At 36.0% G+C, this 24,226-nt stretch overlaps 1 pseudogene; it reads right to left on the bottom strand.

Annotated features, from left to right (window-relative positions):
• Positions 1-905: 905 nt before the first annotated feature.
• LOC149204722 (uncharacterized) lies at positions 906-19,996 on the bottom strand (annotated as a pseudogene).
• Positions 19,997-24,226: the final 4,230 nt, after the last annotated feature.

The raw sequence follows: 24,226 nt of genomic DNA, 5'->3' as shown, positions 1-24,226 counted from the left end.
GACATACAGGTTGTGAAATCCTACTTTTTCATAAATACATATTTATAAATTATAACTTGATTCTTATATTGTAAAAAATTAAAATCAAATTTGAATTAAAGCATGTCAATTGTTTAGCTTTCATACTCATATTTACCATTCAATAATCATATTTACCATTCGAGAATGACACAAAACCACCAAGTTCACAAAAGATTTGATCACTTCAATTTAGCTAATAACATCATGATATATTCAAGCTATAACATGAAATAATATAAGCCAAGAGTAGAGAACCATGATGAGAAATAAAATCAATTCTTCTAACTAAATGAGAGATTAAAATTTACTAATGGTGGAAAATTGTGTAGTGTGAAAACTTTTGTTTCAGATCATAATAATACATGAGTGACAACGTATAAATACAAAAAGAAACATCACATGTGAACTTTAACCTTTCAAATAAGAGACACAATTCACTAGTAGATAAACTATACTAAAGGAAACTAAGAGTACAAAACTACTAAAACACTATATTGATATATACCTGATGATCACAACTAATCTAACACTAAGTTTAAACCAATGCACTTGGGATGGAAACGTTCAAATTTTTTAACAGATTATCAGATAATCATTAGGTAAATTGTTTGCTAACTGTTCTCAAAGATAAGATGAATGGTGAAAATTATTCAAAACATGTTTTAGGGTATAAAATAGATTGTTTTCACTTAAGTGTTAGGTGAGGAAAACTATTCTGCCAAAGTCACCAAGGATATACACTCAACATCGTCTTTTTTTCTGAAACATGAAATGCACAAATTCTTCACCACCCTCATGGGAGCATTGACAACCCCACCCTCATGGAAAATGAGAATCTCATTTGAAAAAGAAAATTGAAGATCCATAGGCTTCAACAGAATACCTTATTGTTGAATATCAAGCATTTCCTTGGTTTGGAACTGCTCCTCCAGAAGATCCTCACTCGTTTATTTACTAAGAAGCTCTTGTTTCTTCTTCTCCATAACCATGCACTCAATCTCTTCCTCATCTAGTAGGGGAACATGGGAAACAAACTCTCACTCTCTCTATTGTTGGCTTCCCTTCTCCTGCTCTCCAATTTGTTTCGCTGCATCCTCCTCTTCCTTGAATAGAACCGGCTTAACCGTAGTGACCTCCCCACTCTTCACTATTAACCTAGCCTCCCTCTCGACAGACTCAATCCTCTGCCACACTCTTGGCACCCTAGCCTACATCTCCTCCTCTGCGAGTTGCTCGACTTTCTCCAAGATCTCATCCTCGTTATCCTTGTAGCCATAATAACTTGCATCATTTCACTTGTAAATCTCATAGGTAGACCTCCTATTCTTTGCCTCTGGGGTTTTTCCAAATAGCTCTTTGAGGACGGTGTTGGGTCTTGAAATTGTCATTCATTTCCATTACACTTTCACTATTATGTCCATTATATCACCTCCATTTCACCTTCATTTCACTACCATGTCACTACATTCATCTCACTTTCATTATCATTGGGTCACATTTATGTTTTTCCAAACTTTATTAATTCTTAGCTTTTTTTAGTGAATTTGTGGTTAAAAATTAGAAAATAATGTGCACATGCTTATACCTAACAAGTGGGTTGAGATTGTTGACATGTGTAGGTCAAAAGGAGGCTTCTAGAAAACCTTTATGTGGCACCCTAAGGCCAAATTCGAATTTGAGTAGAGAGGATCATGGGATCATGAGGATATGTGTCACATTTCCTATTTGTATTGAAACTCTAAGAAGACATGTGTCTTATCATTTCCTATTTTGATTAGGACTCTAGAGGTATAGGGAGAGATTCATGGACTCTCATTAATGAGATGACTTCTCATCTTTTTGTATAAATAGGAGATCTCTCTCCTTCATTTGGTAGCTTTTTAGTTTTGGAAAGTTTTGGAAAGCCTTGGAGCTTTTGGAAAGATTTGGAGAGCTTTGTAAACTCTTGTAATTTTGAAGAATTTGAATAAAGCTTTGATGTTCTCAACATGGAAGGAGATGTGAAGTAGATGTCATGGAGCATATTAGAATGTAAGGTAGATTAGATTTTATTTTGTAGTTTTGCTTTGATTTCATTCAAGTATGTCATTTTATTGTTTTCAAGTTTAATAGTTTATATTTTCCATTCATGCAAGGTTAATTCATGCAAGTGTGTTCAACTGGTTTATTGTAGGTTAATCTAACTGTGCAATCTGTGCTTAGCAAAATAGTCCAACAAAGTATTTTCCAATTGGTGCTTGGAGCATTAAAGCACACAGTAGATTAGTTTTCCTTTACATGTTTTGTATTTGCTTTCCATTTCAATTTCATTAGAATAGTCACTCATTACATAAATGAATGTTTCCAAAGCCTTTCGTTGATGGTTTATCCTCAAACTAAATGGTGAAATATTGAGTTTATGAATGTGATTTCTTGTTGCTCAATGACTTTTTCTTCTTAGTGTAGTCACTCATGATATAAACAAATATTTCCAGAGCCTCTCATTGATGATTAATCCTCAAACTAAATGGAAAAATGTTGTGTTTATGAATGAGATTTCTTGTTGTTCATTAGTTTTGAGTTAGATAGCTTAATGCCATTTTCTTATCAATTTAGTAACTCATGATTTAAATAGATATTTCCAAAAGCCCTTCGTTGATGGTTCAACCTAAGACTAAGTGGTGAAATGTTTTACTAATTTTTCCTTGCATTTTCATGTTTACTTCTTTTAGAATGATGAAGATTTTGTTGCAATTTCATTTTCAATTTTAGAACAATGAAGTATTGAATCCCTCCAAATGCTATCACAACGAGGTAGTTCTCCCAAAATTGTGTAGAAAAGTGATAAAACACTTCATTTAGTTGTTATTGTTTTTTGCTTTCATTTCATAGACATTTTTCTAGCTCAAATTAATCTAACTGTTCAAAGTTTTGATTTGTTTCCTTTCCTCCTTTCTTTAGAAATTAGATTTTAACATTGAAAGTCATTAGATTTAGTTGACCATTAACATTTAGAGATTTTCACCTAGAAGCATATCTTTTATTTCTTAGATTAATTTCATTAAGCATAAGAAACAAAGCCCCCCAAAAAAACATAAACTATAAAACAACGAAGTAAGAGAAAGGTTAACTAAGCACATATGGTGCACCACACTTCATCAATTTATGATACCTGGATTGATAATTTATGTAGAGAAATTTAGGACACTAAATTGACTAAAAATTTTGGCACCTTTGTCAGGGAAGTGTAATTAGGAGACCTTATTTCTTACATCTAAAAAGAAATTAACAAAAATTAATAATTTCTCGAGTATGCTCTCTTCCTACACTTTGTGTGATCTAGAGGATCATAAAAAGAATTGTTATGTCAAAAAAAAAATAATCATTTCATTTGATTCAATAAAAAAAAACAATAAAAATCCAACTTCTTTGATAGGTTTAGCTGTCCTAGATTGACTGGTTATGGTTTGAAGTGACCCTCAAAAACATTGTGTCCTGTTTAACAAGATTTTGCAAATTAGCTATGGAATGCAGCCCTGTTCCGCAACTAAATGTGAGTTCCGCAACTATTTCCAAGGTTTAGCAGGTTACAAGCATCCAATGAAGAAACCAACCACATGGGCATCTCCAGAATCATCTCGACATGGATATTATCCTAGTCATCTAAACTAGATCGATAAAAAACCAACTTAAAACGTCAGTCAAAGTCCTGTTTTCAGTATATTTACCTTGAAGCCTTTGTTGCCTGAATTTGAGAACCATTAATCATTTTTATAAAATTTCACAATTTTAGAGAAAAAAAGAGAGGAAACAATCAATGGCTATCTCCAATCCTAGTTTTCACTATGGCTTCAATAGAAAACTTGTATTCCTGTTTGAGCTTTGGCCTTGAAACAAACCTGCAAAAATATTTAAAAAATATAAAATAAAAATGAAAACCTACCATATAAACAATCTGAACATGGGACAATGCTGGTATTTGGAATGGAAGGTATCCATTTTATTTGTCATGCGTCTATAACTTGGATATTTGTATCCTAAATAGTTATGTCAATGAGAATCATGTGATCTCACACATGCTTATTGGAAAGGCCATATGGGTCATGTACCCTTAGCCATTGCAGAAGTTTCTCTCAAGTTGCATAATTAGTCAATTGTCGTCATCACCATTGCCAGAGAGTGAGAGCCTTACTGATGGAGGCTATATCACCGAAATTGACTGGTTCATTTGCTGTTGATTGCATCTGAAAACAATTTTTTTTGAAATCAATTTTACAGAGGATGTAATTGACAAAAACGTAGAACTAAAAAAATGTCAAACTTCAACTACATGATCCGGCCAAATGAAAATGAATTAGGAAAAAATAAAACATGGGTTTTTTTGGGGACAGGGTCAGTTAGATAACCTAGAAATGGTTTTAAGAAATTCACAGCGGTTTGGGAGAATTTCTCGGTTCTCTGAAGCCTCTTTTTGCATGCCGCGTGAAGAAAAATGGATTTTAATTGATGAACAGTCTGTTGTTTTAACTCGACGTGCTTGGAGAGGACAAATCCAATTTAGGGACTTATTGTGTGGTGGCATTCAATCCTGATTACATGCCTCTCGTCTTTAATAACTCGTACTTCATCTCACACCTGTTTAACAGCATGACGTATGCCAATCGAATACGACTCTTCACAACCTGATTGATAGACATGGCAAAGATGAAGAGGTAGCGAATCTGGAGATGATGACGAGCAGGAAGAAAATGATGGGAAGGCTGAAAGTGAAGGTTTTATGCATAGGAGCGAAAGACATGGAAAGTAAACTGGACATGATTTTCAAAAAGAATTCATATACTGTTGCCATAAATCTTGTCCAAAGTCAACAAGCAGATGCAGCAGCTACGGCTGAAGTGCTGCACAAATATGCAGATCACTTGTATAGCAAACAAGACTATGATGAAGCCATGGCACAATACATTCGTACTATTGGTCAACTAGAACCTTCATATGTCATTCAAAAGTTTCTTGATATCCATCACATTTATTATCTTATTAGTTACTTGGAAAAATTACATGAGAAAGTGTTGGCATTATGACATTATGGACATGTGTTGAACTTGATGGCAACCCCCTCACAGACATAAATTTCTCTTATATACATCCTGATGGGGACAAGAAGAGCCAAAAGGAGAGAAGAGGGGCCATTTGCATATGTTTATCAGAACCTTTGAGCCATTGGGACCTTATCGGAGCAATAGAGGCTCTTTCTCATATATATGCTTATCGGGAGGTATCGGGCTTATTAAAACCCATATATGCATGCATTAGTATTATCGGGAGGTGTTTGGGTGCTTAAAACCCATATATATATGTATTATATAATAAACAATAGAATTTCCCCCTTTCAGCAGATAAACACAGTTATATGTGTTAATACATATATATCGACATATATGCGCATCGGGGGTTCGGGTATGTAACACCGTTGAAACCTCTGATTGCGAGCAGACTCGATGGCATATCAAATTTTGTTTATAATAATATCGCATCTGCAGTTCGGCATATATGTGCATCGGGGGTTCAGCTATGTGACTTCGTTGAAATCTCCGATTATGAGCGGACCCGATGGAATATCAAATTTGGTTTATAATAATATCGCATCCGCAGTTCGGCATATATGCGCGTCGGGGGTTCGGCTATGTGACTTTGTTGAAACCTCCGATTGCGAGCGGACTCGATGGTGGAATCAAACATGGTTTATAACAATATCGCATCCGCAGTGTATCGCAATACATAAAGAGTCGCCCACCCCAATCCTCTGATTGCGATAAGAGGGGGCGGACCCGATGAAGGGATTAAAGGCATCATATATTAATATCGCATCCGCTGTAGTCGCCCATTTTATAAAAGCCTCCCTCATTTAATTGCCGATAGCGATAAGGAGCGAACGCGATATATTATTGATACGAGTGCATTCAATTAAAAGTCCGCCTCTTCGCCCGTTTGGACAGTTTTCATTGTTTTCCCGCTTAAGCGCTTTTCTTAAGAGATCGATCAAAACAGTTGCGCCCCAGGTTTTCGGATCCTCTGGTTTCGATTCTTGGTATTATCAAAAGCGTGAATATATAAAGAAAAGGGGATCTTGTGGCAAAGAATTGATTATGACTGGAAGATCTAAAGGGAGAATTGATTATTCGATTGGCATTCGTGTGACAGGTAAAGGAGCAATTACTAAATCTGAATTAAGGATAAGGCGCGCAGAATAGAGAAAAGGATCGCAATCTTAAAGTTCAGATATTTTTCGAGAGAAATCACATTGCTTCGGGTGTATTGAAGTTCAGGTTCTGGGTGCGCATATTGGGTTTGCTTTGTGTCTAGCCTCCTAGTGCACTGTTATATGTATATCCTCTACATTGTGTTCTGAATTCAGCATAAACAACCTTTGTTTTAAATAGGTGATCAGATCGGATATTTCTTTATATTTTGATCTAGTGCTTGGGTTGGCGCTTGGGTGATTTTGAAAGATATACTATATAAAGAATATATATGTTGATCTGATGCTTGGGTAATTCTGAAGATTTGCTTATACTTGATGACCATTCGATCTTCTTGGATCCAGTATGAAAATTAATGAAACGTGGTCCTTGAACGATGTAGGGGGTTGTAGTTCCCTTCCAGGAGAGACTGGAGAAAGAGAGAGGGTTGTAGCTCTCTGCAGGTTGCAGCCTGCGTACTGGCAAAATACTGCACCAGTACAAACTCATTGTAAAAGAAATTCTTATTAAAGGAAGATAGAGACATATTGCAGCAGTATTGTTTCCAACAATTGGTATCAGAGCAGGTCCTTCTGAAGAAGCTTGATCGCTTGAATGAGATCATTCATCATGAGCAACTATGAGAGGGAAGCATCAATTAGGCCACCTATTTTTGATGGGACAAACTTCGTATATTGGAAGGTAAGAGTTACAACCTATCTTCAATCTCTGGGTACAGAAGTCTAGGACATCATAGAAACAGGGTATACTTTTCCATCAGCTACTCCTATAGATCTAGCTGAGAAGAAGAAATATGGGACAAGATTGTCCTAAGCTATGAAGGATATGATCAGGTAAAACGAGCAAAACTTCAAACCCTCAGGATTCAGTATCAAAATCTCAAGATGTATAATGATGAAAGTGTGGCTAACTATTTTCTTCGTGTGGATGAGATTGTTAATTGTATGAAAAACTTGGGTGAAGAAATAAAAGAGGATGTTGTGGTTGAAAAGGTTCTAAGATCTTTGTCACCTAAATTTGAATCTAAAGTTTTTGCAATAGAAGAAAAGGAGAATCTACAAAGTCTTAAAATGTCTCAGCTGCATGGAATTCTAACTGCTTATGAAATGAGGAAAGGAGGACCATCAGACAGGAGAGAGGTTGCCTTCAAGGCTTCTGGCAAAGAAGATTCCTATGAGTCAGGACACGTATCAGGAGAAGAAGAAGAATCAAATTTTGTCAAAAATATTCAACGGGGTGCTAGACGATTTCGAGGTAAGTTACCTTTCAAATGCTTTGCATGTGGAAGAGTGGGTCACTATGCTGCCAAATGTCCTCATAAAGAAAAGAATGACAAGGGAAAGTAACCCGTTAGATGGAACAAGAAACAGAACACTAATAAGAAAAGCTATTACACTCATGAAGATAGTGATGGACTCTCAATTAGTGACGGAGATGAACGAGGTAATGACTATAAACTCTTAATGGATTTTGAAGATGATGACTACATGGATGTTGTAGATGAAGATGGCTTTTATGAAGAAATGTCTGATCTCAAAATTTGCTTAGAAGAGAAAAATGTGATTATTGAATCTCTGCAATGTCAACTAGCTGAAAGGGAAAAACATCTTGAAAAATTGGATGTGAAATTGTTGGTCTTAGAAAAGAGATTGAGAAGACAAAAGCTCTTAATCTTAAATTTTCTAAAGGATCTGAAACTCTGGATGAGATCATCAATGTGCAGCGTTCTCCATTAATCAAGATAGGTCTGGGATACAATGGAGAAGCATCTCAAGCATCCACCTCCAAAAGTTATCTTGATGCAGCAAGAAGGAGCGAGAAAAGGTCTAATAGAAATCATCAAGTAAATCAGGGACAATCTATCTCAAGAACAAACAAAAACTATCAAGAAAATTAGAGGCAAGCTACTGATAGAAGCTACAACCAACCACAGGTAAAATCTTCCCAATTTGCCTCAAGAATGAATGTTGGTAGAAACTATAATCGGTTGGATGACAGATTTGATAATCGCAGAAGTTTCTTCAATGGGCAATGTTTCTCTTGCCATAACTTTGGTCACAGAGCAGCTCAATGTGTTGCCTATAAGACAATCATGACTAGAGAAGCTCAAAAAAAAGAAATATGTCTGGAATCAAGAAAAGGACCTATAACAATTTTTCCGCCCTTGAAATTGAAATTGAATGTTCTATTTGTAATAACTTCGGTCATGAAGAATCTGAATGCAGGAGCAGGTTTCAAAAGACAACTTATAAGGAACAAAGCTTGAATGCCAGAACATGGAGAATGAAGGAACCTCAACCAGAAAGATGTGGAATAGCTTTCTATGCAGAAGGAGAAGAAAATTTATTGTTTATCGACAGCAGATGTTCGAAGCATATGACAGGTGATAAAGAAAAACTTGAATCGTATACTGCTCTAGAAAAGGGAAAGAAGGTTTCTTTTGGAAATGATACTCTTACTGCCATAAAGGGAAAAGGCACTGCTCAGTTGAAATAAAAGGTCAAGGCTAGAAATGTTTTGTATGTTGATGGCTTGAAGCATAATCTTCTGAGTGTCAGTCAAATGTGTGATCAAGGAACAAAGGTAATATTTCGATCAAATGGATGTAGTGCTTGTGATCTCAATACAGGAAAAACAGTGATAAAAGGCAGAAGAAATCCAAATAATTTATACATATTTGAAGAAGGACAACAACAATGCTATTTGAGCAAGGACGATGAACATTGGTTATGGCACCGGAGGTTGGGGCACCTGAGCTTTTCACAAATAAAGAAAGCATGCAAATACCAGGCAGTCCGTGGTCTTCCAGACATTAAAATTCCAGACAACACAATGTGTAAATCATGTCAGTTTGGTAGGCAAACCAGAACTAAATATCCTGAAAAGGAAGGATCAACTAGCAGGCCCCTTGAGCTGGTACATACAGATGTATGTGGTCCATTTAGGACAAGGTCACCTCGAGGAGAAGAATATTTTAGATTATTCAATGATGACTTCTATAGGATGGTTTGGTTAGGACTTATGACGCACAAAGACGAAGCATTCGAAAAGTTCAAGTCTTTCAAAGTCTTGGTTGAAAATGAATCAGATTACAAAATTAAGTGCCTCAGGTCTGACAAAGGTGGGGAATTCACCTCAAATGAATTTTTTGATTTTTGTGAAGAACATGGAATAAGAAGGGAATTCTCTACAGCTAGGACTCCTCAGCAGAATGGAGTTGTGGAAAGGATGAACAGAACAATCCAAAAAATGGCTTGTGCTATGCTTCATGAGTCTGGAACTCCCGCAACATTCTGGTGTGAAGCTGAATTTGCTGCGGTTGTTATTATCAATAAAACAAATGTCTGAGTGAACAACACTCAAACTCCGCATGAGCTTTAGTATGGGGAGGCTCCTTCGGTAAAGCACTTCAAAATTTTTGGGAGCAAATGCTATATTAAGAATATTGATGAACAGCTTGGCAAACTTGAGCCTAAAGTAGACGAAGGCATTCTCCTTGGTTATTCTCCTCACAGCAAAGCATATAAGTGTTACAATAAAAGACTTGGAAGAATTGTTGATAGCATTGATGTAGTGGTTGATGAAAAGGGATACATCCCTAGGCAAATAAGGTATGAAAATATTGAAGAAGATGAAGTCTACCCTCCAAATCAGACCAATGATGAAGAAAAAGAACCTCAAGAGGCACCCAAAGAATAGATAATGATAGAAGAAAAGACTCCATCCAGGTATGTATAGAAGAATCATCAGAATCTCAAATTTTGGGACAAAAAGAGGCAGGCGTACAAACAAGAAGATCAACTGCAGAAGATTCAAGCTACTTGGCATTACTCTCCTCCACTAAACCACAAAATGTAAGAGAGGCATGCAAGGATGAATTTGGTCAAGGCAATGGATGAAGAAATTGAATAGATCAAAAAGAACAACACTTGGGAGTTGGTTCCTAGACCAAAGGATAAGAATGTCATAGGAACAAAATGGATTTTCAAAAATAAGTTGAACGAAATGGGGAGGTGATTAGAAACAAGGCAAGACTGGTGTGTAAAGGGTATGCCCAGCAAGAAGGAATAGATTTTAAAGAAACTTTTGCTCCCGTTGCAAGACTTGAGGCCATCCAAATGTTCCTTGCTCTCTCAAGCTTTCAAAAGTTCAAAGTATTTCAAATGGATGTGAAATCAGCTTTTCTGAATGGAGACTTAGAAGAACAAGTATACATTGAGCAGCCAGATGGTTTCATTCTTGGGAATGATCCAAATCTTGTATGCAGATTGAAAAAAGGCTCTCTATGGTCTTAAATAGGTTCCAAGGGCTTGGTACTACCGTTTGGACAAATATCTTCATCAACAAGGTTTTTCAAAAGGATCAGCAGATAGCACTCTTTATAAAAATTGAATATGACAAGTTGCTAATACTTGTTGTGTATGTAGATGATATTATCTTTGGCAGCAATGAAGAAGCTATGAGTCAAAACTTTGCCTCGGTAATGCAGAAAGAATTTGAAATGTCCCTGCTAGGAGACTGACATACTTTCTTGGATTGCAAATCCAACAAAATAAAGACGGTATCTTCTTGTCTCAAACAAAGTACCTCAAGAAGATTTTGAAGAAGTATGGCGTAGAAGATTCAAAACCAGTATGTACCCCCATGGTTACAGGATGCAGTCTTAGTGCGAATGATGAATTAGCTATAGTTCATCAACCAACATACAGATCTATGATTGGAAGTCTACTTTATTTGACAGGTACCCGACCAGACATCATGCATGCAGTTGGAATAGTTGGAAGATTTCAGGCAAATCCAAAGGAAACTCATCTTCAGGTAGTAAAGAGAATCTTCAAATATCTTCAAGGAACTCAATACTATGGCTTATGGTATCCTAGAGACACAGATCTCACACTTCATGCTTACACAGATGCAGATTGGGCTGGAAGTGTGGATGACAGGAAAAGCACAAGTGGTGGTGCTTTCTTTATGGGTTCCAGATTAGTATCATGGTTCAACAAGAAACAGAGTTCAATTGCCTTATCTACAGCTAAAGCAGAATATGTAGCTGTTGCATCTTGTTGCAGCCAACTTCTTTGGATGATGCAGACCTTACAGGATTTCCAAATCACTTGTACTCCACCTATCTCCATCGTATGTGATAATACAAGTGCAATCAACATTTCAAAGAACCCAATCATAAATTCAAAAACCAAGCACATACCAATCAAGTATCATTTTCTCAGGGAACAAGTTCTTGAACAAAAGGTCAAGTTGGAATATGTTTCTTCTAAGGAACAAGTGCCTGATATATTTACCAAACCATTGCCCAGGGAGACTTTTGAATACCTCAGGCAAAATCTGAGGGTTGTCGACGCATCATCCTGTTGTTAATTCTCAGATTGGTGCTTGTACGCAAAGTTCTTATGGGGTATACGCGTACAACGTTCAGGGGGAGAATAATTTATTGTTGGCATTATAGTATTATAGAAGGAGTAATATGTTGGTAGATGAACTGTACATAAGGCGTGCACCATATCTGATTTCAATAGGAGCGAACAGGGCATTGTCTCAATATCCATGGTAATAAAGGTGCTGAGTTCAATTAATGGCACTAGCTGAAGGGAAAAATAGGGCGGTCTTTGTTTTATACGTAGCCAAAATAGTTCAACTTTCTGTCATAAAGAACATGGTGTCGTCAACTGCTGTGGAATAAAATGGTTGCCAGAAAACTCTGAAGTTGATGTCACTTTCAGAATCCGGTTCATAATCAGGCGAAACAGGTCCTCAGGGGGAAAAATCAGGAGGAGCAAGCTCTCAGGGGGAGAAATAGTTAGGAGAAGCAGATATCCACCCTTTGCCCTTGATGTCAAAGGGGGAGAGTGCTTTTTGTGCTTTTTGGTCGGTGTTGTTGCCATCAAGTCCAAAGGGGGAGATTGTTGGCATTATGACATTATGAACACATATTTCATTAAAATTGGAAATATTTTATTACAAGGACATCAACAAAATTTAGTTTTTTGGTTATTTTGAAATTCTAGATCCACTATTTAATTCCAAATTTAATGAAATATGTGTTTATGGACATGTGTTGAACTTGATGGCAACCCTCTCACAGACCTACATTTATCTTATATACATCTTGATGGGGACAAGAAGATCCAAAAGGAGAGAAGAGGGGCCAATTACATATGTTTATTAGAACCTTTGAGCCATTGGGAGCTTATCGGAGAAATAGAGGCTCTTTCTCATATATATGCTTATGGGGAGGTATCGGGCTTATTAAAACCCATATATGCATGCATTAATATTATCGGGAGGTGTTTGGGCACTTAAAACCCATATATATATATATATATATATATATATATATATATATATATATGTATTATATAATAAACAATAGCATTTCCCCCTTTCGGCGGATAAACACAATTATATGTGTTAATACATATATATCGGCATATATGGGCATCGGGGGTTCGGGTATGTAACACCGTTGAAACCTCCGATTGCGAGCAGACCCGATGGCATATCAGATTTTGTTTATAATAATATCACATCCGTAGTTCGGCATATATGCGTGTCGGGGGTTCGGCTATGTGACTTCGTTGAAACCTCCGATTGCGGGCGGACCCGATGGCATATCAAATTTGGTTTATAATAATATCGCATTCGTAGTTCGGCATATATGCGCGTCAGGGGTTCGGCTATGTGACTTCGTTGAAACCTCCGATTGCGAACGGACCCAATGGTGGCATCAAACATGGTTTATAACAATATCGCATCCGCAGTGTATCGCAATACATAAAGGGCCGCCCACCCCAATCCTCCGATTGCGATAAGAGGGGGTGGACCCGATGAAGGGATTAAAGGCATAATATATTAATATCGCATCCGTGGTAGTCACCCATTTTATAAAAGCCTCCCTCATCTAATCGCTGATAGCGATAAGGAGCAAACTCGATATATTATTGATATGAGTGAATTCAATTAAAAGTCCGCCTGTTCGCCCATTTGGACCGTTTTCATTGTTTTTCTGCTTCAGCTCTTTTCTTAAGAGATCAGTCAAAAAAGTTGCGCCCCAGGTTTTCAGATCCTCTGGTTTCGATTCTTTGTATTATCAAAAGCATGAATATATAAAGAAAAGGGGATCCTACAACAAAGAATCGATTATGACTGGAAGATCTGAAGGGAGAATTGATTATTCGATTGGCATTTGTGTGACCAGTAAAGGAGCAATTACTGAATCTGAATTAAGGAGAAGGCGCGCAAAATAGAGAAAAGGATCGCAGGCTTAAAGTTCAGACATTTTTCGAGAGAAATCACATTGCTTCGGGTGTATTGCAGTTTAGGTTCTGGGTGCACATATTGGGTTTGCTTTGTGTCTAGTGTCCGGGTGCACTATTATATGTATATCCTTTGCATTGTGTTCTAAATTCGGCATAAATAACCTCTTTTTTAAATAGGTGACCAGATCAGATATTTCTTTATATTTTGATCTAGTGCTTGGGATGGCGCTTGAGTGATTTTGAAAGATCTTCTGTATAAAGAATATATATGTTGATCTGTTGCTTGGGTAATTCTGAAGATTTTCTTATACTTGATGACCATTCGATCTTCTTGGATCCAGTCTGAAAATTAATGAAACGTGGTCCTTGAACGAAGTAGGGGGTTGTAGCTCCCTTCCAGGAGAGACTAGAAAATGAGAGGGGGTTGTAGCTCTCTGCAGGTTGCAGCCTGTGTACTGGAAAAAGATTGCACCAGTACAAAATCATTGTAAAATAAATTCTATTTGAAAGAAGATAGAGACATATTGCAACAATATTATTTCTAACAAAAAGGTTTGGCCTCCAAAGATCATACAACTCTTCTCTTGAATTCTTACATAAAACGCAAAGAGTCTTTGACTTTTTCTCAACAAAAAAAATAAAAACTTCAATGAGATAAGTAGATTATTTGAAAGGTATTGATTAATTTTGGACTGATGAAAAATGAATGGCTAACTTTCTATTCAATATTTTTAGCTATAAAAACTGTGCACATTCCGCAAGTTGTTCCACAGCTAAACATCAATTTATAGCTAAAAAACTTCATTGCTCAAATCAGCCTCACTTATACAAAATCAGATTTCAATGATTCAAGTATCATTGGAAAGATATCGATGAGATATACACAATGAGAAATCCATCATTAGTGTTTGAAACAGTAAATAATGAAATAAATTGCTGAAAAGATACGACGATTAACTTGAGGCACTAATTCTGAAGCAGGTATAAATTCTTTTGGTTTTCCTTTGTGAACTTGTTTCATTAATACGAATTCTTAGTTTTGTGTGTAAATATCATAACTAGAGAGATTGATCACCTCCCTCCTTTGATAATCTTGCATTCCGTTACAGAAGAAGTATTAGTTTTTTTTGCAGGTTCCAGGAGGAAGGACAAATGACTACAAGTGAATAGTGCCTCTCTTAAGAGACCAATTTGTTTCATAAGAGGATAATCAGGAACAAAGAAGAAACATGTTAATGTAAAATCAGATCCAAACACTTGAAAAACTTTCAGATACTATTATCTCCATTACATCTATTCTTCATAATAAACCAGTCACCTCATTTCCCTTCATATTTTCCATTTACATTTACATACACTTTCAATTACTTTTTGTCCACTCATAACCCACAAATAAAAGCAAGAGGCTTAGTTCCATGCTTATTGCCCATTTCCATTACTATTTTCCATTGTCATCTTCCATTTTCATTTTCCCTTTCCTATCATTTCCATTTCGCAAATAAGCCCTGCTTCAATGCAAATTATTGAGTCCATAGTCCTTTGAGTCTAAATTCCTTGAAAAAACACCTTGAGGCTTGCATGCCTTAATGGCAAGTCCTCATGTTGACGAAAAATGGGAATACATTAATGTCCCTTGTTCATCGGATCTTCTAGGTGACTGGGCATTGGCAAATTCATTTGTACCTAGCAATATGTGTTTGGGCATCTTGACTCTCATTGTCATCAATGGTGAGAGTTCTCGTGTTGACTAGTGGCATTCATTAATGGCCACTAAGTCAACAATTTCCTGCTATGTTCGACATCAGAACATCTCTTCACATAGTAGGAATTGTGCCAATGATTTTTGAAGACATTAAGATTATTATTTTCAACATTTTTGGAGCAGATATTAAATAGATCAACACTATTTAATAGTAGATTCAGCAAGTTCTAGTAGAAGTAATAAAAAGTCATCTTGACTCTTTTATCCATGAATCTTTTTTTCCAGCCACTTGAAGAAGATTATGATTAGAATTTTATAGCCACCACACATACAACTCATCCATTTCCAAAGGGAAAGTTAAGGTACGTTATTTTCTAACTTTTGACCATAGAATTCCATAAAAAGCTAGAATGATAATTGTTGGAAAAACATTTCTCTTCCTCATTTCATAAAATTGCCAATACCATTAGTTGGAGTGGGGGGGGGGGATACATTCATATTCATATCATGCCATGTTCATATCATATTTAGAACCCCACATACTTCCAAGATATATTAACTATTAAATTATTATTATGAGCATCTAATGGATTTTCAAAAGTGCTTAAAGGATAATTGGATACAAGCAAAATCATGGTTGTCACACAAGAACCAACCATCATGCAATCCAATAAAGATATACTTTGCAACAATAATCAAATTATCATTATGCAAAGTTCAAAGATCAAAATAGAATGCAACAAAAAAAATATGGTTGTAACAAAAGAACCAACCATGTTGCAATTCAAGTAAAACACTTTGCAGAAGTATGAAGTTATCAAATGATATCATGCAAAGTTAAGCCAAAGCTCAAAGATCAAAAGAATTAATGTAATATATATTGCATGAGGACATGCAATAGCTTCAGTTGGGGGGTATGTTGGGACTTGAAATTGTCATTCATTTCCATTACACTTTCACTATTATGTCCATTATATCACCTCCATTTCACCTTCATTTCACTACCATGTCACTACATTCATATAACTTTCATTATCATTGGGTCACATTTATGTTTTTCCAAACTTTATTATTTCTTAGCTTTTTTTAGTGAATTTGTGGTTAAAAATTAGAAAATAACGTGCATATGCTTATACCTAACAAGTGGGTTCAGATTGTTGACATGTGTAGGTCAAAAGGAGGCTTCTAGAAAACCTTTATGTGGCACCCTAAGGCCAAATTCGAATTTTAGTAGAGAGGATCATGGGATCATGAGGATATGTGTCACATTTCATATTTGTATTGAAACTCTAAGAAGACATGTGTCTTATCATTTCCTATTTTGATTGGGACTCTAGAGGTACAGAGAGAGAGATTCATGGACTCTCGTTAATGAGATGACTTCTCATATTTTTGTATAAATAGGAGATCTCTCTCCTTCATTTGGTAGCTTTTTAGTTTTAGAAAGTTTTTGGAAAGCTTTGGAGCTTTTGGAAAGCCTTGGAGAGCTTTGTAACTCTTGTAATTTTGAAGAATTTAAATAAAGCTTTGATGTTCTCAACATGGAAGGAGATGTGAAGTAGATGTCATGGAGCATATTAGAATGTAAGGTAGATTAGATTTTATTTTTTAGTTTTTCTTTGATTTCATTCAAGTATGTCATTTTATTGTTTTCAAGTTGAATAGTTTAGATTTTCCATTCATGCAAGTTTAATTCATGCAAGTGCCTTCAACCAGTTGATTGTAGATTTATCTAACTGTGTAATATGTGCTTAGCAAAATAGTCCATGAAAGTATTTTCCAATTGGTGTTTGGAGCATTAGAGCACACAATAGATCAGTTTTCCTTTACATGTTTTGTATTTGCTTTCCATTTCAATTTCATTAGAATAGTCACTCGTTACATAAATGAATGTTTCCAAAGCCTTTCGTTGATGGTTTTTCCTCAAACTAAATGGTGAAATGTTGAGTTTATGAATGAGATTTCTTGTTGTTCAATGCCTTTTTCTTCTTAGTGTAGTCACTCATGATATAAACAAATATTTCCAGAGCCTTTCGTTGATGATTAATCCTCAAACTAAATGGCGAAATGTTGTGTTTATGAATGAGATTTCTTGTTGTTCATTAGTTTAGATTTAGATAGCTTAATGCCATTTTCTTATCAATTTAGTAACTCATGATTTAAATAGATATTTCCAAAAGCCCTTCGTTGATGGTTGAACCTAAGACTAAGTGGTGAAATGTTTTACTAATGACTGAGTTTTTCCTTGCATTTTCATGTTTACTTCTTTTAGAATGATGAAGATTTTGTTGCAATTTCATTTTCAGTTTTAGAACAATGAAGTATTGAATCCCTCCAAATGCTATCACAAGGAGGTAGTTCTCCCAAAATTGTGTAGCAAAGTGATAAAACACTTCATTTAGTTGTTATCATTTTTTTCTTTCATTTCATAAACATTTTGCTAGCTTAGATTAATCTAACTGTTCAAAGTTTTGATTTGTTTCCTTTTCTCCTTTCTTTAGAAATCAGATTTTAACATTGAAAGTCATTAGATTTAGTTGACCATTAACATTTAGAGATTTTCACCTAGAAGCATAGCTTTTCTTTCTTAGATTAATTTCCTTAAGCATAAGAAACAAAACCCCCAAAAACAACATAAACTATAAAACAACGAAGTAAGAGAAAGGTTAACTAAGCACATATGGTGCACCACACTTCATCAGTTTACGATACCCGGATTGATAATTTATGTAGAGCAATTTAGGACACTAAATTGACTAGACAGACGGCTAGGAAGTTTGAAGCCCTGAAGTATCTCTAACCGAGGTTATCATAATTTGCATTCAACTACATGACAAAGGATCCCCTAATTCGTATCTAACTACATGACAAGAGATCCCTCACATTCTCATCCCTCAAATGGTAGAAATAAATAGTGATGACCGAAAATTACGCAGAGGAGACGTATCGTTTGGCATCGATAGTAGCAGTACCCAGTGCCCACTATAGATTCAGTTTAAACTTTCGGTCTTATGGTGGGTCACAGGCTTTGATCGTACTATCTAATGTGCATTTAATATGTTGTACATTGCCTTGGCCCTTTTGTCCATGAAATATAGAGAAAACAGCAGCAAATAGTGGACGAAACAGGATTCACAGGGATATAGTGAAGCCCGAGTTAAACCCGTCTTGTGGCTAGTGCAAAATGGTAGCACCAACAACATTGTGCACATCCACCTAGTTTCCTTCTAAGTCTGTCATCTTGGCCCCTACTTTGGCATAATTTCTAAAGTGATGTTTGTCAACTCAGAAGAAATTTTGGCCCCTACTTTGGCATAATTTCTAAAGTGATGTTTGTCAACCCGAAAGAAATTGTCGTGAAAGTAAAGTATTAAACCTTGGCATCAAATTCTTTCCAATTAAGCATGTGATGTGAAAACTTGCGAGCAAAAGGCATCAAATCTAGTTATGGAATCATAACTATTATAGTGTAATTCTAACAAGATCCCAATTTTTTTGGTGTGATGTATCTTAGTGAACTTGCAAACTAGGGATAGTATTCCATATTCTCTGCGCAATGATTAATATTTAACCATAGATTGCCCAATGACCAGGCTACATGGTGAAATGTTCTATGGCCTTAACAAAATTGAGGTCCGTGGAGGAGCTTCAAGAATATTGGTGCCAGATCTCACCGCTGAGATATCCTATAATAAGCCAAATGAGATCCCAAAATATGTGCCAAAAAAAAACAAAATGATTAGATAAACCAATTATGATCCAACTATGAAATTTGGAAAAGATTTGAATTATCGGGTATAGCTAAACCCGTCTTGCGACTAGTGAAAAATGGTAGCACCGACATCACTGTGCACATCCACCTAGTTTCCTTCCGAGTCTGTCATCTTGGCCCCTACTTTGGCATAATTTCTAAGTGATGTTTGTCAAACTTGAAGAAATTTTCGTGAAAGTAAGGTATTAAACCTTGGCATCGCCATTTTTCCAATTAAGCATGTGATATGAAAACCCTACGAGAAAAATGCATCAAATTCAGTTATGGAATCATAACCATTATAGTGTAATTCTGACAAAATCCCAAATGTTTTGGTGCGACAGTGATTAATATTTAACCATAGATCGACCAATGACTAGGCTGCATGGTGAAATGTTCTATGGCCTTATTGAAATTGAGGTCCATGGAGGAGCTTCAGGAATATTGGTGCCAAATCTCACCGCCGAGATATCCTACAATAAGCCAAACAAGATCCCAAAATATGTGTCGAACAAAAAAAAATGATTAGATAAACCAATTATGATCCAACTATGAAATCTAGAAAATATTTGAATTATCTGGTATAGTTAAACCCATCTTGCGACTAGTGAAAAATGGTAGCACCAACAACACTGTGCACATCCACCTAGTTTCCTTCCAAGTCTGTCATCTTGGTCCCTAATTTGGCATAATTAGGGCTGCTAAGCTCTACGATATAAGCTTCCCAGTGCTCCTTTTCTCTAATCAGCTTGTTGATCTCGTCATTGAGGTTTGGGAGGCAGTGTCCACTGAGGTCCGTGCTCTGAATCTCCATGGCCTTCCCTCCAATATCTCTTATTATCTACTACCTCCATTTGTGTGCCTCTGCGATATCGCGACATTCTGAAGCCAGGAATGAGTGCTTCTCCTTGGGTTATGAGTGCTTCTCCTTGGGTTTATTCTTCTCTTTGTTCTTGAATGTTAAGAACCTATTCAGCATAGACTTCGCCTTCTCTTCATTACGGGCCATTCTTCCCCAAAATCCGAGAGCCTATAATATGACTTGTTATGTTTAAAGTCTTAAGCCCTCCTTGCCCAGAACTTCACAAAATAACTAGAAGGTATGAGAAGATTTCATCGAATAGGTAAATCTTATGCTTAAAAAGGCGAGAGGGGTTGGAATTTGGAATTTGGAATTTGAATTTATATGTTTACCGTTAAGAACCTTTTCTCTTGAAGAAATTTAAAAATTACCTTTCAATTACATTAAAATTCCATTTTAAATCAAAGCAATAAAAAAAAATTAATACATAATATATATATATATATATATATATATATATATATATATATATATATATTAATTCATAATTTTGACCATCACTAATGGAATGATTTCATTCAAGTTAATTTTATTGATGTAGAGAATAATTAGGTTTTTGAGAAAAATTATAATCTTAGATTGGAGACAATTACCTATAAATAGAATAAACAAAACAATAAAACACTTTAAATACGTTTCTTTTTAAATTGAATTCTGCATTTTTTACCATATCAAAATTCTAATTTGAATAAACAACCACTTTAAGAGATAAAAACCTGGAGTTTTTGGGGAAATCCTGAGTTTGTCCTTCGAACCTCCACCACCTGCAATATTTGACACTATTCAAGAAACAACCAACTTGATCAACAGAGGATGAAAACAACCGCTACAGCCGCTTCCTTGAGAATAAAAGAATAAATATACACAAAATCAAATATCTTTACTGTATTAATAATTATCACACTAATTTTTACATTTTAATCTTTTAGGTAAATTTTACATGCAAACTATACAATTAACACATTATATACAAACTACATTAAAAATGAAAGTAATTAACACATTCTGCATTAATCATCCCATTCCATCTTAGTTATTTTTGAGAGTATAAATCAAATTTCTTCTATAATTTTGTTGAATCAAAATAAGATAAATGTGCCTTATGCCACTCCCTCAGTTAAAACCCAAAATCATGATTGAATTAATTGTATCGTTTGTTGTGCATATGCTACTAGTAAATGATACATAAATTTATTGTTTTCACTGAGATATCAAGATTTATTAGAATGCATCTCCAAACTTTGTTAGAAAGATACAGTTTGTACTAAAATTTGAAACTTTTGGAAAGTGCAATAACATATTTCCAATTAAATTCACAAGACTAAACAATTAAATGGATCACGGGCAAGCCATTGAAGCAAGAGTTGAGGATTTGCTTTCTCGGATGACTATGGCTGAGAATATTGGGAAAATTACTTAGACTGAGTGTGGGGCAGCCAGCCCTGATGTTGTAATTGAGAAGTTTGGAAATGGCACATCCACGGGTCCCTATTCGCTCTTTGTTTGAATTTTCTTTACATTTTATAGGAATCTCTAGGTCATTTCTTTCATATTGTCTTTCAAAGAAGCTTCATACATATGTCCATGTTTTGAAATATCTTCAATGCCGAGAAATAAAAGAGCTTCGTTTTGAGGAGCACTTTCTATCATTAGAACTCCAAACTATAGAGCCAGGTTATCTAGAAAAGAGGAAATTAAAGGACGCATATAATTTAGAATGTTCATTTCCAAGGATCCAAAATTGTTTGGGCAGAAGCGCACTCCACATTTTGCAAAAATGGCCTGAGTGGAATTCCACCTTAGATGAAATAAAGATAGAAGTCATGAAGCAGGGCCTGACAAAGAGGGTGACCATTATAGGGCCCTCCCGAAACTGCGAAAACCTATGTTGGTTTGACCATTTCCAAAATCCTCCTATATAACATATAATATGATCCTATTCTAGTCATTTGTTATACCAACCATGCACTAAATTACTTCCTAGAATCCATTTATTCTGTAGATAAAAATATTGTTTGAATCGGTGGCGATTCAAAACTTCAATGTTGAAGCCAAGGTTTAATGTTCTTTTTGGAAGACTTCGTGATAGAGACAATGAATTAATGTGTACCAATGTGCAAGAGAAAATCAACAGGTGTTCAACCTGTCTGAGAGGTATGGTAGAAAGGGACGAGAGAAGAACTAGTGGTCGATAAAGGCAACGAGAAATTTAAAGGGAAGCATAAAGTGTCGAATAAATCTTCTTCAGTAGAGATATCTCTAGACAACATACATAGTTCCCAGTATTTATGGTCATTTCACTAAAAATCAAGGATCAAGTTGAATAATCATTAGTTGCAGAAAGCCAACGAAAAGGTCGAGGAGGAACTACACAATCTATCTGAGAGATACAAAGAAATATGTGATGGGTTACTTCAACATGATCATAAGCCCAACCTCAAAATTTTAAGAAAGGCAAAAGTTGTGGGAATGAAAACCACTGGGGCTGCTCAAAAGTATGTCCTCCTCTAGGCATTGCAAGCAGAAATAGTGGTGATAGAAGAGGTCGTCAAAGGTTTTGGAGGCCCATGGTCTTCCCTGCATCAACTCCTTCACTCAACATCTCATTCTCCTCGGCGATCACTTACAGTTGCATCCTTGAATTACACACGAAATACAAATTGGAAATCTCCCGCTTTGAGAGATAAGCAGAGGGATCGAGCATGTGACCCTAAGATGCCAAAGAAAAATGAGGTGTGAAATTTCAATATTAATATCATTGTAGGGATTGATAAGTAGAGAGATCGAGCATGAAACCCTAAGATTCCAAATAAGAATGAGGCATGCAATTTCAAGATTAATATATGATCTCTATCATTCATTGCAGGACCACAACAACGTGAGAAAGTATGAAAACATCAAAGGAATTAGAAGTGACATGTTTTTCTTAAATCATAAAGACATGAAATCCTAGGTATTGGACAACAACAACAAGATTAACGTAAACAAAGTGTGACTTGCAATAACATGGACATAGGCTTTCATTTAATGTTTAATGGGCTATACAGAAATTGCAGAAGCTACCACACCTATTGTGGAAGCTAGGGCTTAATGGAGAAGCCTTTCTCCTAAGAGAACCAATTCAGAACAACCATGGAAGGCAGGAACCGAGAACATGGAAAGGTAAGATCTTTGTGGATTTTAACCATAAATCATGAACCAAGCATGAGTTGTGGAAGGCCATAAGCTTTTTGACTTTTGAAGGAACCATGGAGAGGAAATACGACCATATTAACAACCACATTGTTATGTGAATATAGGAAGCCATGGAGGCTTTTACCTTTACCTTTTGTACATAGGAATAAATCATTCCATATGTATGTGGGCCAGTACTAAATAAAATCATGGAGATACACTCTCTATGTATGGCTTTGCACTATGTATTTTTTTACGTAAATTTATGGCCTAGATCTCGGGTAGTGTATCTCCTAGTTTTCCCTTGGCTGTTAGAGTGAGAACTTAACTACTTAACGGAACCAAAAAAATTCCTCCACTAGACTCAGACATTGCCATAGCAGCTAGACCTTACAAAATTATCCCTAAGTGCACAACTTGAATTTTGAAGTAATTTCACCATGTTCATTTGTTTATTGGACCACATATTCAAAACCTTACCTATTCAAGAGGGGTATGTGATCTCTTAGGCACCCACCCATTCCCCAAGACCTCCTGTGGCTTGGTATTGGTCAAGACCTGTTCCATATGAGTTTGTACAACCACTGATAGGAGTTCTGCTACCACAACACTTCATCCAGAGTGTAACCCACTAGACACAGTATCCATGTCCTCCCCATGTTACATTTGGTTAGGATAGACAGATCCCAAAAAATTTCTTAGTGCTTGGGATCTCCCGCATGAGTAGGTTTTCCACAACAAGTATCCAGGCAAGCCTAAGCTTTGACACTTCTCATAAGGGAACACCAAGAGGAGGTTCTAAAACACCAATATGTATGGTAAGTTGTCGAGACCCCTCCTCCAATACTACAAGTAGGCCATTCTTTAGTGCCTTGATCCAAGTTAACTAATACAAATTAGTTTAGTTGGGTTAGTCCATCCATCTCCAAAGCCCCATCCTGAACTCTAGCTTCTGCAATTTTCACCAGGTCTATGGTCCAAATCTTATCACCATTCTATCTAATGGAAAGGGAATAATGGAAATATCCAAATATTGTTCTCTATATTTTTCTCCTATTCTCATGGTTACTGATGAAGGGAGACTAAACTATGTCAAATTGATTGTTCTGAGGAAATTCCTACATCATCAAGAAGAGCTATTCAGGATTCAAGTTCTTACTAGGTAAGGCTGAATGAACTCATGGTAAATCGATTGGGCATTAC

This window comes from Pinus tabuliformis, chromosome 1_2 (assembly GCF_031772625.1).
Source record: "Pinus tabuliformis cultivar Carrire ecotype Pingquan chromosome 1_2, CPIR1, whole genome shotgun sequence".
Lineage (NCBI taxonomy): Eukaryota > Viridiplantae > Streptophyta > Pinopsida > Pinales > Pinaceae > Pinus > Pinus tabuliformis.
This window is presented reverse-complemented; position numbering and strand designations above follow the sequence as displayed.